This window comes from Carlito syrichta, unplaced genomic scaffold (genome assembly GCF_000164805.1).
Source record: "Carlito syrichta isolate Samal-C Ts95f unplaced genomic scaffold, Tarsius_syrichta-2.0.1 Scaffold309652, whole genome shotgun sequence".
In the NCBI taxonomy this organism is placed as follows: domain Eukaryota; kingdom Metazoa; phylum Chordata; class Mammalia; order Primates; family Tarsiidae; genus Carlito; species Carlito syrichta.
The window spans coordinates 289864-307221 of record NW_007253748.1 but is presented as its reverse complement, the minus strand read 5'-3'; positions in this window follow the sequence as shown (position 1 = coordinate 307221).

The window sequence follows — 17358 nt, the reverse complement described above, 5'->3', positions numbered from 1 at the left end:
GAATCTGTTTTCCTCCCCTACTTTTGACTCACTTACCAAACCGATTAGGCCTATGGTCTGCCTGTCTTTGCCCCTTTGGGAAAAAAAAATTAAACCATTTGTAATGAATCTTTCTATAAAGGAATCAAGCGCGCGCGCGCGCGCGCACACACACACACACACACACACACACACACACACACACACACACACACACACACAGTTGCTTTTTGTATGAAGCATAGTTACTTATGCCTCCCTTTGTGGGGAGGTTGTAAATAAATTAGATTCTTTAATTTCTTGACCTTGTCATTTTTCTATTACCAGTTTTTTTTAGTCGGTTTTATCCTTGAGTCTTTGTCACAAGTGTTTTTGACTCATCTTGAAGTTGTAGGAAACATCAGTTTTTACTTAGTATTTTCTTGGTTTATTCAGTTTTTAACCCTAAGTGAGACCTCAGTGTGACTAAGTGGTATCAGGATTTCTTCTGACAGGCTCTAGTTATAGAGATTGTAGAATAGCATGCTGGAAAATCAGAGTGATGAAATAATGTGCTCAAAGCACATGTTGTTCCCAAATAAAGACTTTTAAAAGTCCCCAATGCATTCTTACTCACAATAACTGTTTTCAGCTCTTCTGTTTCTTTCTTTTTTTTCTTTTTTTTTTGAGTTGGAGTCTCACTCTGTCACCCAGACTGGAGTGCAGTGGCCGCTCCCAGCCACCGCAGCCTCGACCTGCTGGGTTCCGCCGATCCTTCCGCCTCAGCCTTCCAAGTAGCTGGAACTACAGGTGCGCACTACCACACCCAGCTAATTTTTGATTGGTTGTAGAAATGAGGTCTCGTCAAGTTGCCCAGGAGGGTCTTGAACCCGCTGCTCAGGCAATTCACTCACCTCGGCCTCCCAAAGTGCTGGGATTACAGGCTGAGCCACCGAGTCTGGCTCATCATTCAATGTTTATCAAGTTTCTGTAATATAAGATTGTAGTTGCTCAGGATGAAATGGTTTACATGGGGGACTTTTTTGAGTATTTTAATATTTTGTTTAACATGATTTAGGTAGTCTTGTTTAGAGATATAGAAACATTTATTCCTCTGGTCTCAAATCTACTTTTAGCATTGGAGCCATTGAGGGTCCCTTCTTCATGAAAAAAATCATCACTTGCTAAGTTCCTGAATGGTGATGACTTGGTTTTTCAGTCATGAAAATGTGAGTTGCAGGTTTCATGTGGACATAAAACTAGAAACCCTCGCTGATAATTCATCAGCATGATTGACTTCAAGCAACGAAATGCTATAATTGTGGATGAGCTCCTGCTTCCCAAGAAACCTCTCCACTTATTGGCTATGTTCTTGGTATCTCCATTGCCAGAGAATTTCAAGTCATGATCCTGGGGCTTAGCTGTCAGTTTGAAAGCCATCTTGCCATTTCCAATTACAAATTACAATTGCAAATATTGCCCCTCATTGCCAATCTTTCAACCATGCCTTTCTTTACTGTTCCCATTTCATGGAGTACTGAATTTTAAAACCACCTGTTACAGTTAAAAAGAAAAAGATGTATATCTTAGAACTCGCAGAACAATTGCTTTTGCACATGACCCCCATAAATAACTCACAGCCAAGATATAATTAAATAGCATACACATAGATCAGGCTAGAGAGAAAAAAAATTAAAAATGTATGGCTTTCTTAAGGTGACTCACAATTCATTTACACTATTCTACTCTTATTGGAGGAAAATAACTGGGTTTATTTAGTGAGAAATAAAATTAAACAATTAAAAAATCCACATAGCTATTGAACAATATTTTCATCTATTGTAGCCCGCTAATAAATAGGAAACTTACGAACAACTACAGGGAAAGACTGATGAAAATGCTTTCCTTAGGAATCTGAGATATAGACATGGTTTGTAACTTGCCCCAGATCACAAAATGAGTGGGAGATGGGAGGTTTATATTGACATAGGTTTGAATCAAAAAAGTCATGCTTTTTCTTCCCTACCAATCAACATTTTATAGTGAATACAAAGCTATCTCACTATGTCTTATATTACTTCAATTCAAAATTGTAAATATGATGATGGCTTATGTAATCACTCCCTCTTCCCTGAGATCATTTGTCTCTTCAGTTGGTTTCCAGTTTCCCTCTTCTCTGTGTTTTCTCTTTGCCTCACTAGCAATTCATTTTGTCTTCCAAACTTCTTGTTCTTGGAGGGCCCTGGGCCTTAGCACTTTGACCTATTTCTATTAAACACCTGTTCCTGTGGGGATCACATGATGTCTTATGGTTTTAAATGCTATGTGTCTGGTGGCACCAATTGTATATCTCCATTTCAGAACTCAACCCTGAACTCCAGACTTATATATATCACTGCCTATTCGATATTTCCAGTTAACATGTTCAAAACTGAACTTCTAACTCTGCTCCCACAAACCTGCCTCATTTTAGTCTTTGTCGCCTGTTAATGTCGAGTCTGCTATTTATTTGGTTAGACCCATGTCCTTCAAGTTCTCTTTACTCTTCCCTTTTTCTATACTTCACATCTAATTTATTAGAAAATTGGTTTGGTTCTGGCTTTAAATATGAGGGAGGAATGCCTAAAACCTAGAATTTATTTATGAAAAATTGTGTGCATATTCTTACACAGTACTTTAGTCACCGTCAAAGTACTCTCTGATGCAATACACCTATTGAGAAACTTTTTCCACTGCTCAAAAGTTATTGAACTTGTCAATTTTGATGCCTTTTAGTGCTTCTACCATTTTTTGTTTCACCTCTTTCACATTAGCAAAATATCTCTTTGAGGATTTTTTTCCTTCCAGAGAAACAAACAAAAAAAGCTGTTTGGAGAGAGATCAGGTGAATAGGGAGGTGGGACATAGGAGTCATGGTGTTGTTAATCAAAAACTGCTGAACAGTCAGAGTGGTGTGGGGCAGGTGTGCTCATAAATCATCCATCATAAAATGGGCTACACGTTGAAAGAATCTCTTAAAAATAATCACTGGAGTTGAACGTAACTTCTCACAACAATGCTAGCTGGTACCCTGATGCCAATAGGTTTCTAGAACACTTAACTAGTGGTGAAGCATGTACTACAAGGGGACTGCCTGCCAAAAAATAATTCCAGTTTTTTGGGGTCCCCCTCTTATATCCAGAACTAGACCACACCTAAATATTTTGACTTCTCCTACAGCTATTCTCAGCACCACCATCTTGTGCCTGTGCTATGGTTGCACCTCCTCACATTCTTCCAGTTTTTCTCAGAAGAGCAGCAAGGGTGATTTTGTTTTAATATTAATTATAAAGTAGTTCTGCTCAAACGCCCCACATTTTCTTAATATTTCTCAGAGTTAACGTTATAATCTTTCTAAAATCCTTCAAAGATCTACCAGATTCAGCCCTATGTTATTTTGCTGACCAAATTTCTTATTACCCGCTCCATTTCTTGCTTTGCTCCAGCTACCTATGCCAGAATTCCTGCCTGTTCCTCACACACCCAAGGCAGCTTCTGGTTCAAAGTCTTTATACGTGCTGTTGTCTCTGCACAGAATGCTTTTTCCTCAGACCAGCTCCTTCAGCTCTGTGTCAATGAGGCTTGTCTCTACTCTTCCTTTGCTCACAATCCTCCTTACTCAGCACTATTTTGTCCCCTTCATGGCACTTATCACTTTCTAAAGTGCTACATGATATTCTTATTCTTCTTATTCTTATTACATTTTTACTTTCGTCATTAAAATGTAAGCCCCACCAAGCAAACTTTCTACTGGTCTGCTGTTGGATAATTCCCATGGCATAGAACAATGCCTGACAGAGTTGGCAGTCAGTTAATATTTTGAGAAAGATAGAAAAGAACTGAATGAATGAAAAGAGTGAGAGAGGAAAGAAAAAGAACAAAGAAAGAAGGAAATGTTTTATTAATTTATTATGGGATCTGCAATATATCTCTGTTACTTAAGTTGATATCTTATTTTCTGGATAAACTATGGAAATTATTCAATATATATACTGAGAAAATTTGGGAGGGCCAATTCTTGAAGAAGTTGGATGTTAATAAAAGAAAAATAAAGACATTTTGTTAAAGCCAAGAGAACAGTAAGGAAATATGAGAACTAAATGTAATGTATCCTGGATGGGATTCTGTTTAAAAAAAAAAAAACATTAAGTAAAAATGAAGGTGATCCAAAGTATGAAATTTCATTAATTATAGTGTTTCAAGGCTGGTTCATTCAATGTAACTAATTTATTATGCTACCATAACATGTTAATAATAGGGGAGACTGGGTGTGAGTTATGTGGGAACTTCCCGAGCTATATCAGCTGTTCACAACATATATATATATAAATATATTCTTAGTTTTTAAATATATAATATATATATTTTAAAAAGAATGTTGATTTAAAATTGATGTCTTATTTAAAATGTCATTTTCATACTTATTTATAATGTTTTCATGACATTAACACAACTATGCATTTGAAGAGCTTTTCAATACTATTATTTAAAAAGTGTTATGAAAATAACTTAATTTTACATGTGTTGATATGTATTTTCTTAGGCTAAATAACTATAACATCTTAGCAACTACTAGTTATAAGTAGCCTCAGAAGTTCTTGATTATTTCCAGCCTCTTTCCAAGAAAGAATAGTTCAACACTATTCCTGAAAAATACTATCTGAGAACATTTTTTAAATTATCATTTCTTCTCTTTTTTAAGCTATTAAGAAAAACATGCTCAGTTAATTCCTATTCTGGTGGGTTAAAATATAAAGTAAAATTGACAAAGACATATATTAATATATTAGAAAATAGTAATCTGAAGAAAACTTTGAATGTAAAACCAGAACAAAAAACAATACAAGGACTGTGAAAAGATACAAAAAAAGAAAATATATTAATTTAACATCATTGATGGAAAGTAATAAACTGAAAGTGTGTATGTGCGTAATTTTGACCACAGAAGATATATACTAATGGTTTGCACACACTTCAAAGAAAATCAAACAGCACTAGAATTAACATTAAAGATAAAGTGTACCCACTGCACATATTATAAGGACAAGGAGGTAGTAGATTGGAAGTATAATTTGCATAGAATTAGATATACATTCTACATTAAAGTTAAGCAAGAGAGAAATAGAAAGGGAAAAGGGAAGAAAGAGAGAGAGGGAAAGACGAAGTGATGGAGGGAAGAGGAGAAGGAGAAAGGGTGGGGGAAGAGAGATGGGGAGAGAGAGAGAGAGAGAGAGAGAGAGAGAGAGAGAGAGAGAGGATAGAGAGGATAAAGCCAGAGATCACCTTACGATGTGGCACAAACCACCCAGGGAAAAGCTCAAGATGAAATTTCAAAAAAGTGCTTTTGGATTTTGTATTAGTATGTAAATTCAAATGTGCTTGTTTGAGAGTTTCTTGAGTACTGCAAATGGGTTGCTTCCTTGCCAGTTCTGGTCAGAACAGCCTGGTTAATAAATCATATAGCTGTGCATTCACATCTGTTCTAGTAGTGCTTTACTGCAGCTTGAAGGAAGCTCCAATATCATTTCCACCTGCCACCATATTTGGGAAACTAGATTCAAAACCAGTTGCCCTGTCCCTTGCTTGTTCCTTTTGGCCTTCCTATCACCCTGGGAGCAGTAGTGGGACTGGAAGACAGGAAAGCATTTCACCATGCATGTTCACTGATCCTAAGATGGCAGGATGGAGTCTGTGGATACATTGGATCTGCAAGACTTTTTCAACTCTTCACAGCTAACCCTTTCCTTTTGGATGTATTTGCTGACTAGGGGTGGGAATGGGGAAAGGTTTAATTCACAGACAAGTTCCATACACAGAATCATCAACATACTGAATTATTTTAGTGAACGAGATGGGTGACATTTTTAACTTTCGGTAACTGCCCTTTTGAGAATAAATATTGACCAAAAATTATTGACCTTAAGTTTTGTTTTTTTCTGGCTTAGGACTTTGATATTGAGTAATTTTACTTTTGGATAAATTATCACTGCCACTGACTTCCAGAACAGGTTATTTTCAATTTAAGAGAGCAATTCATTCAATCCTGATTTTATCTGAATAGGTTTTTGTTGTTTTCACTAAAACAATCTGTTTTCACTGGAACATATATTAAGCAATTATTTTTCTTATTATATTTTCTTTTTGTCTTTCACTTTTAAATAGGTGTAGGATTAATGCATTCGGAGGGAACTGACCAACAGTTCAGACTTACTTCAGCCAGGTAGGCCAGGTAATGTTTTTACAAGCCCTTTCTTTGCTCCGAGGCAAAAGTCCTGTGTTTTTCTTGGTCAATACATCTATCCTAAGTCTAATAACAGTCCTTAGATGTTACCCATTCAAGTAATTCAGTAATTCTTCAGGCCAACTGACTCCTGCAAGACTGCTCTCAAATGGGTCTAAAATCTGTTACTAGAAGACTTATTGTAACAATGCTGTTATGTTTTTAGAATTTGTGAGGGAATTTGGAAACTAAATCAACAAATGAACTGAGAGTCTCTATGACTGGAACTCATAGGATTTACTTGTTAGAATCAGAACAAATATAACTTCTCAGTTTTGGACATGTTTATGCTCCTGGAGAGCCTTTACTCTCATGGTTCTTGGATTAGACTATTTCCATAACTATGGGGGGGCTCACCATTAAATGGAAATGATTCAAGATCTTCACCAGACTATTCGTCTTTCAATGACTACTTTAGAATTTTCTGACTTGTGAATAAGTGGAGACCCCCAAGAAAACCATAATTTATTTATAAAAATTGTAATTTATTCTTACATGTTTAAACTTCAATTACTTCAAAGTACTCTCTTTGATTCAATACACCCAGTGAGACGCTTTTTCCAATGCTAAAAACATGTTTTGAACTTGTCAATTTTGGTGACTTTTTGTGCTCCTGCAATTTTTTCTTTCACCTCTTCCACATCAGCAAAATATTGAGAACTTTTTTAATCCAGGGAAATAAAAGTCATTCCAGGTAAGACCAGGTGAATAGGAAGGGTGGGGTACAGAAGTTATCCTGTTTTTGGTAAAAAACTGCTGAATATTATGCACGCATAATGAAGGACCAACATATGGACTTCGCAGCAACTTGGATAATTTGGAGTCTATATTACTCAGTGATCTATCACAGAGACAAAGAACTGAGTACCACATGTTCTCACTCATAAGTTGACTCTGAACATTTACCATAATACTATAAGAAGGGGATTGGTGGTAGCAGGACACTGTCAGGGAAGGGGAGGGGGCACATAACATCAATAAAGGTACCTGATCTTAAAACAGGGAATGTGGGGACTAAAGGGAGGCCCAAACTTTACCTGTACAATGACCACTTGTATACCTAATCCTGAATTGTACCCCACATCTTTAAAATGAAAACAAACAAAAAAATTGCTGAACACTCAGCGCATTGTGGGCAGGTGCACTCGTAAGTCATCCATCATGAAATGTACAAATGGGTGGGTTGAAAGAATGTAAAAAAAAAAAAAAATCACTGAAGCCTAACACAGCTTCTCACAACAATGCTAGCTGGTATACTGATGTTGATGGGTCTCTAGAACACTTGCCTAGTGGAGGAAGTCTGTACTATGAGGAGCCCACTCTCCAAAAAATAATTTTGCTTTTTTTGGGGGCCCCCTCATACATTATTAAATAGCGTGATCCAGAACACACTGCTCCATTTGTCTATATTTAGGCTGAAAGCAACAACATGAGTATTTCCCTTTGTTTAAAGCATTTGAACTTTCTCTGACACTCCAACCCCACCCTACATACCTGAAAGTGATTTAATCAACTGCTTGTCTTTCAACAATTTTACTTTAAGGCAACAATTCTCCTATGTCAGTAACTCACTGTCCCTTCTTCATTTTAAGTCATTGTTCAATTTCCAAATTCCATTATCATTTTCCCATTAAAATTGTAATACTGCAGACTAGCATATCACAACTGCTCAGCAAAGTTTCTGGCATCTAACATACACAAAACAAATATCTGCTTTGTGAATAAATGATAAACATATGGATAATAGTCCTTCACAGATTAATATGTGGAAAATAATCACATACTATTTCAATCAAATTTTTCTGATTTATTGAAAAATTGATAATGCCTGACATCAAAGGTATAAATTCTGATTTATTCTTTTTGATGCTTTTCATTATAATTTATGATGACACATATGGGCACACTAAAATAGGTTATACATAATGGTTGTCATTCTCTCTGTGTGTCTGATCTCTTAAAATAAGGGAATATTAACAAAGGCTATATGTATATATTTTTTCTCTAAAATATCTAGACATTTTCTGTTTATTAATTTTTAATGATGTCACTTGTTTTATTAGTTTTTGTGTTAGAAATAAAATTTTTATTTTTTACCTGTGATAGAATTTTGAATTCTGGGCAATCATTTAGTAAGAAGCTACAGTATTCGATAGAGTTCTGCTCTCAGATTTGAGGAAAAAAATCTAACTACAATCCCTTTGCTAGATCAGGATTTAAAAGCAAAGAACTGAGTACCACATGTTCTCACTCATAAGTGGACCTTGAGTAATTATCATAATACTATAAGAAAGGGACTGGCAGTAGTGGAAAACTGCCAGGGGAGGGGGGAGGAGCACATCAACAAGAGTACCTATGTAATGATCATTTATATATCTGACCCTGAATTGTACCCCACATTAAATAAATAAATAAATAAATGCCTTCACACTAAAATGTCTATGCTGTATTTTGAAACCATGAAACTGACCACATTCATTCTTAGACCATATTCAGTTCTCTTTCTTCCTTCTGCTATTTGTCAATACCTGTATTTTGTTTGTTAGTGTTCTTATCTCTAGTTAAAGGTAGAGAAAAATATTTATTTTCCCACCCAATAAATAGCACAGTTTTGTGTGAAACGGATGCTGAGTTTAAGATAATTAAATAAATTACACATAGTTTGTAAAATGAGTAATGTTAACACTGTACTATTTCTACTATAATTTATAATTCTTCAGCATACTGACAAGCAGCCAATTCTACTTTTCATTGATTTCTTTTCAATCATTAAATACACATTTTATTGCTCTATTTTACTCCATTGTTCAGAATTCTTCACTTCAGTCATAATTTATTACTTGCTCTGTGCTATTTAGGTCTACTTGCTGGTTCTAAATGACCACAATATCATTTTACAGATATAATTCACAATAGATAGAAAGCTTAATATAGTTTCTCAACATTTGATCACTTCATAATGTCATGTTTTTGGATTAATGGTATACTGTATCCTATTTCACTAAGTTAAAATGAGTCTAATAAAAATTATTAGACTATTATTATTGTGTCTAGAAAGTATCATTTTAGTATTTAAGATGACTAAGATACTATGTATTTAGAAGTCACATTTTCCCTTAATTGACTGCTGTAGAAACATTCTTATGGAGCTGTTGGTACAGTGATATTTCTGTCAATAAACGTGTTTTAATCTAATATTACATGACTTATGAGCAGATATGTTAAAATTGGCTTTTTCAGAATCTTCCTAACTTTTCTTTCTTCCATTGCAAAGAGATGTATAAGTACCTAAGTGTATTTTTCAATTTCACATGAACTTTATTCATTTGTGAACCAGATAACTTGATAGAGACAACCATTATAAAATCACATTTTTCAATTTTAGGCAAATTCATTTGCTAAAATTAAATATAAATATCAAGTTTAGTGTAATTCAGTAAATGTGTTCTTCTTATGGATAGAAACTCAATAAATATTAAGCCTGTAGCAGAAATTTTAGCTCTAGTGAGAAGAAACATATTCAATTAAATAATTGTAAAATAAAAATGGAGAACATGTAAGCAAATATAGAATGATATGAAAGAAAATTAACTTGGATCAATTAAATAAAGATGATAGTTGGGTTTAACAAATCAATTGACTTTCATCAGGCAAGAGGATCATCAATACATATCTGACAGAGGTAAAACCATGGGAACAATTTGTTCACAGATTAAACAGCTTCTTGTCACACTACCACAACAGGACAAGAACATAAAGTGTAGCGAATTATTTACAGGACAATTATACACTGAATGAAAACAGAATGCCCAATGAAGAAGAACATTGACAGGTGTTCCAGATTAGCTAGGAGGAAGAATTGACTAGAAGGAGGGGGTAGCACATGTGCCTAAAGGTCATCCCTATTCAGACATCTATTTAGAAGAACAAAATTGAAATCTGGGAGGCAACTAAGCATTGCCAATCGATAGTTTTGCCAAACAAATTAGGATCAAATTGGATCTGATATTAGAAATTTATTTCCTTGATTTTCCACGACCTTTGAATTTCTCAAGAAAATATGAAGAGTTTTACATTAAGGATAGCTAAATCTTTCATGCCAAAATGGATTTCACACAAATGAATGATTAGAATGTTCTCTCCGAAGGACATATGCAAACAATGGCAGGTCAAATCTTTACTGCTATTTTTTATTCACATATTTTGACGTACTTCCTTTTCTTTTTTACTTCATGTTTTCCCACATCCACAAGCAGTGCCCATTACATTATGTGTTACACATTCTGTATCAGCAAACTTCCATGAAATCACATTTTTCAGGCACCAATATTTTTATACCTCAATTATTTTAATAATTTTCCGGTCTAAACTAAGTTCTTATGTATCTAGTCCTAAAATTGACTTTGTTTCCTATAATTCTACACTGGGTTAATGATATAGTCCTCCAAAAGGCTATTCTTTTTTTTGAGTCAGAGTCTCACTCTGTCACCCAGGCTGGAGTGCAGTGGCACACTCACGGCCACCACAACGTCAACCTGCTGGGCTCTGGTGCTTTCTGCCTCAGCCTTCCAAGTAGCCAGAACTACAGGCACACACTGGCACACCTGGCTAATTTTTTTTTTTTTGTGGAGACAAGGTCTCACCAGGTTCCCCGGGTTCATCTCGAAACCTCGGGCTCAGATAATCCACTCGTCTCGGTTTCCCAATAAAAGGCTATTTTGATATCTTTTTTATTTCTGTCATTTCTTTAATCCATCTGTCCTTCCTTTTCTCATTATCTGAAAATTCATTTTATGAAAGCCTCCGGCATTTCTTTTTTTTTTTTTTTTTTGAGTTGGAGTCTCACTCTGTCGCCCAGACTGGAATGCAGTGGCTGCTCCCGGCCACCACACCCTCGACCTGCTGGGCTCCGGTGATCCTTCTAACTCAGCCTTCCAAGTAGCTGGAACTACAGGCACGCGCTACCACGCCCGGCTAATTTTTTGATTTATTGTAGAGATGAGGTCTCAACAAGTTACCTGGCGGGTCTCAAACCCGCGGGTTCAGGCAATCCACTCACCTCAGCCTCCCAAGACACGGGATCACAGGCTGAGCCACCGAGCCCGGCTGCCTCCGGCATTTTTAACCAGTATTGTCGATAAGTAGTAACAACTTCCAATGATATAGTATTTAACATATGCATTGTGCTAGGGATTTTATAAATGTTATTTTTCATAATTTTTAGTGTTCTGTCAAGGAAGGTATTACTATACTTGTTTGACAAATCAGAACAGGGAATTCAGAAAAGCTAAGAAACTTTCTGAAAGTTATATAATTAGTAAGAGGAGAATCTAGGATTAAAATTCTGATTCTGTAAGACCAGTTTTGTGATATATTTCGTAATTGTTTCCTATCTATTGTCCCTGCATTACTTAGTAGATCCTTTGTATTTACCAAACTATATGTTTAAGTGATTATTTGATGTGAAATATAAATTCCTTAAATGCAGCCTATTTCTCAGATCCCTGTTGCTTTCTGGACAAAGTCTGAACTCATTAGCATGTCATATTAAGTGCTCCATGATCCGGCCTGTTTGGTCTCATCTCTCTCTATTCACCACCAACCAGCTTCAGCCATACTAAACAAGGAAGTGTCTTTATAGCAGTCTTCTCCTGACCTTCTTGCTGTCACCACTCCCTTGGAATCTGCTTCCTCATTACCCACTGGAAGATGTGCCATAATATCATCTTCTTTCTCATATTCCATTATTTGTCTGTAAGATTCTTTCAGGGCAGGATTACTTATTTCTGTAACCCCAATGCTGAAAACAATGACTTTCACATGAGATGTTCAATAAAAGGCTGCTGATTTAATGTAAAGATAAGCCCCAGTGATGGATGCCTCTCTGTCTTAAATGTATGGATTTTGAATAATTTAACTTTTATTTACATTTTGAACTTTTAAAGTATTTATGTTATATATGTTCTTGTTTAATTTCTGTCCTAAGCATACACAGTTCTGTAGCCTGGATTTTTTTACTTATTCTTATATCACAAAGATATTTCAATATAATTATATATTTTAATAATTATATTTGGGCAGATGCATTATGCTACTTATAGTTAGTATGCTTGACTTTTTGTTGTTGAGCAAAGACAATTGCAATTTTTCTTATTATAGATAACACTGCAATAAACACTGGTGTGCAAATGTTTTTTAAAAACTATTCTAGGCTTGTCACAGTAGCTCATGTCTATAATTCCTTTGGGATGTCAAAGTTGGAAGATTTCTTGAGCCTAGGAGTTCCAAACCACCCTAGACAACACAATGAGACCTCATCTTTACTAAAAAATAAAAATAAAAAAATAAAAATATTAACCGGGAGTGATGGTGTATGCCTTTAGTCTCAGCTACTCAAGAGGCTGAGGCAGAAGGACCATCTGAGCCCACAAGATCGAGGCTACAGCGAGCTATAATCATTCCACAGCATTCCAGCCTGAGGGACAGGGGACAGAGGGAAATTCTGATTCAAACACACACACACACACACACACACACACACACACACACACACACACGCAAAACAAAAAAACTATTCTTTAGGAAAATCCTTGCTTAGGGGTATATTTCTAGCAATGGGATTAGTAGATTGAGACATTAATTTTTCCATGACTTTAGAGGAGTCAATATACTATAGTCTGTGAGGGTATTGTTTTTGTAAATAATGTTTTATTATAACATGACAAAACTCACTCATTTATATACTGTCTATGGCTGCTTTGAAAGGGAAGAGTTTAATAGTTCAGCCTATAATGCTGAAAATATTTACTATCTGACCCTTCATAGGAAAATTTGCCAACCCCTGCCTAGAGACATATTACTAGACTTATTTCTGTGAGGTAATTTCACTACAAACAAAAAGTGTTGACCGGTTTTACCATCAGTGATGGGAATTACAGTAATAAAACATTTATGAGTTGTCTTTTCTCCATGATAGTCTCATAACTTTGTACTGGGAGGGAGACCGAGAGATCTAGAATCTAGGTAGAGAGATCTGTACTAAGGGACTTAGAAAATTGTCCTGAAACTTGGTTATACACTCGAATGTTTTCAAAGGAAAGTTTGTTACTTCTGGAGTCACCATTAGCCCTTTAGCGACCGCCAGGTGCTTCCTACATCTAGCTAATGAGTTTTATGGAGCTCACATTCTCAGCTAGTTTGCAATGCCAACAAATTCAGAGAAATAGTGTATGAGAACTCTAACCTATCAGACTCTCTTATATTATCTACTTTAGAATATTGAACTGTTGCAGATGTTTTGCCTTCCAAGACCCAGTTTAATATACACAAAAGTGCCTTAAAGCAAAATTTAGGTGATTGCATAAAGGTCTGCTGACTTGCTTCAGCATGGCATTATGCTGAGATTGCATGCCAGGTGCAAAGGTGCTATCACGTTTCATCACTTTTGTTTTGCAAAATCAAGTAACATGGGCATATTATGGTACAGATTATCTTTCTGTAATACAATGTGACCCAATTTGCCAAATAAAAATGGAATGAAAACAGCAGCTTGTAGCAACACCTAAAATATCTTCTGAATCATTCTCTTTAATGAAAAGCAATACTGGACAATTTCAACGCAAATTGTAGTTTAGCATCTCGTTAACTGAATAACGGTTTATGCACACCATGCATTTCTAAGTACTGAAGGGTTTGTAAAAATGTACACCAAAATGTCAACAGTCCAGTATACTAACCATCCTCAGTAACAATTAAGATGTTTCTGCCCTTCATTATTTCATAATAATAATTTATCTTCCTCAGATGTTAAGTACACCAGAATAAGATTTCTAAGCAGCATATTTAATACATTTGTGAGTATTTAAATAATTTGTCCTGCTGTGAATTGTATAGATATTTGATTCTGTTTTGCCATTTAACTAGCATATTTCTTTCTTAGGAGACTTGGTGTGTCTAAAAATAAAAGAAGAGCTCACTTTGTGTAAGAAAGACCTCCCAGAACATAAATTACTGCTGGGCATCTCCTAGTGCCCGTAAAACAAATATCGTAACTTTTTAATTGAAGCCTACTGAGACCAGTATGTCTCTCTTAAAACATGTTCATTTAAAACATCTCCCTCTATAAGTGATATTTTCCTTTCAGTAATCAAGTAATTACTAGGCTGATTTCACTTCTTTTGTACAAACTTTGTATTGGGTTCAGCAGACTGGTTCTTTCACCCTGATAATTCTGGGCTACTGGGGCTGGAATGGCTGCTTCATACCAGGCTTGAATATCTGCAGGCATTTTCTTCCTGGTTCATGCTGAGCTAGCAATCAATCCCATCTGTTCTTTATCATTAGGAATTCACAATGTACCCAAAGCCATTTTTCAAGTAAGGTCATAAACTTTCAAAGCAGCTATCTAGACAGATAGATAGAGAGAGAGAAATTCGCATACCTGTATCTATCCATATCAATATCTACATTTACATATAGTTTTTATACCCTACAATTCTCACATAGACTTTGAATACTAAGAATATATAGGCATCTGGAAATAATTAATTGTGTACAAACCTAATTTGTATATGCCAATAGGCTTGATAAGAAGGAGTTTTTTTAATCAACTTTATAATTCTCCATGAAGTAGTATTTGATGACTAATTGTTTGATGTATCATATGTATGCTATTAGTAAAATCAATAAATTGTTTTCAAAAACATTTATGGATCTAGGCCAGATTATCAGTCAGGTGCTAACATTTATTGATTTTTTTGCTTCAAGCAATTGTTCATTGACTTTAGTAGTATTCTTGTATTTGATAAGTTGTCAGAGTAAAAAATAATCAGTACTAAATTCTTCACAGTCTATTTCATTAGAGTATTACTGTTAAATAAAGCAGTATATGAATTAACTAGTGAGTCACATTTTTTTCAAATAAATATAAGAAAACTCTAAATGCAAAAGCCCTGTTTAACAGTGTCTTTCTGCATTACAATGTAATTGAAAATAAACTCCCCTTAATATTTACTTTAAAATGTGACCTGGCCCATGCCCAGCTGTTATGAATTATTGTAAGTGCAGATTCATTGTGTGTGGTATAAAAGCATTTTTATCAAATATTTTGCTTACAATGAACTCTGACTACTTTCACAGGCTAGTCCAAATTTCAAGTAAATAAAATTATTTAATTGCTTTTTTCTTTCCTCTGCCACATTTCATTTTTATTTTTAAATTTTTATTTATTTTAAAGATGTGGGGTACAATTTAGGGTTAGGTATGCATATGTTGATTATGAAGGTACGCTTGTTGATAAGGTGTGGCCCTCACACCTCTAGCAGTTTCCATCAATTGCTAATCCCACCATCCCTCTTGGCAGTTTCTCACTACTGCCAATCCCTTTCTTATAGTATTATGATAATTGTTTAAGGTCTGCTTATAAGTGAAAACATATGGTACTCTGTTCTTTGGTTCTGTGTTAGATCTTTGCGTATGATCGACTCTAAATCCATCCAAGTTGCTGCAAAGTCCATATGTTTATCCTTTTTATGACTGCATAATATTCAATTGTGTATAGGTACCACATTTTTTTTTTATCCAGTCCAGCTTCGATGGGCAGCATGGTTGGTTCCATGTTTTTACTATTGTGAATAGAGCTACAACAAATATTCGTGTGCAGGTATCTTTTTTGTAGAATGATTTGAGTTCTTCCAGGTTTATTCCCAATAGTAGAATTGCTGGGTCATATGGAAGGTCAATTTCTAGTTCTTTCAGAAATCGCCACATTGTCTTCCAGAGAGGTTGCACTAGTTTGCATTCCCACCAGCAATGTAGAAGTACATCCTTGCCTCGCATCTGTTGTTTGTTTTATTAATGATGACCATTCTTACAGGGGTTAGATGTATCAGAATGTGGTTTTGATTTGCATTTCTCTGATTATTAGTAAGGGTGAGCAATTTTTCATGTGTCTGTTGACTGCCCGTATATCTTCTTTTGAGACGTGTCTATGCATGTCTTTTGCCCACTTTTTAAAGCAGCTGTTTGTTTTTTTCCTTTTGGCGCGTCTGAGTTCCTTGTAGATCCTAGATGGTAGGCCTTTGTCAGATATACAGTTGGAAAATATTTTTTCCCATTTTGTGGGCTGTCTGCCTGCTGCTTTGGACAGTTTCTTTTGCTTTGCAGAAGCTCATCAGTTTGATGAGGTCCCAGCTGTCTATTTTATTTCTTATAGTATGGGCATTTAGGGTTCTGATAAGGAATTGGCTGCCAGTTCCAATTTCCATAAGGATGTCTCCTGCATTTTCTAAGATTCTTATTGTTTGAGGTTTTATGTTTAGGTTTTTGAACCATTTAGAGTTAATTTTTGTGTATGATGATAGGTAGGGGTCCTTTTTCAATCTTCTGCATGTGATCAGCCAGTTTTCCTAGCACCATTTATTGAAGAGGTTCTCCTCTCCCCAGTGGTTGTTGGAGGCTTTGTCAAAGATGAGTTGGTTGAGAAATTGAGACTTTGCTTCCAGAATCTATCCTGTTCCATAGGTCTATATGCTTGTTCTTGCTAGAATCTTGTTGAGGATTTTTGCATCTATGTTCATAAGGGGTATTGGCCTGTAGTTCTCATTTTTTGTTGGCTCTTTACCCGGTTTGGGTATCAGTGTGATGTTAGCATCATAAAATGATTTGGGGAGAACTCCATCCTTCTCAATAGCCTGAAATACTTACAATAGTCTTGGTGTCAGCTCTTCCTTGTACGTTTTGTAGAATTCTGCTGGAAAGCCATCCGGTCTAGGGATTTTATTTGTAGGTAGTTTTTTGTATAACAAAGTCAATTTCCTGGGTTTTTATTGGTCTATTTAGTGTCTTAGTAGTCTTCTTACTTCAACCTGGGGAGATTGTGATGTCAGAAAGTCCTCCATTTCATTTAGATTATCAAGTTTGTTTCCATATAGGTGTACATAGTAATCACTGATAATCTTTTATATTTCTTTGGATCTGTTGTGATCTTTTATATTTCTTTGGATCTGTTGTGATTTAATCTTTTGTATTTCTGATAGGTAGGGGTCCTGTTTCAATCTTCTGCATGTGGTCAGCCAATTTTC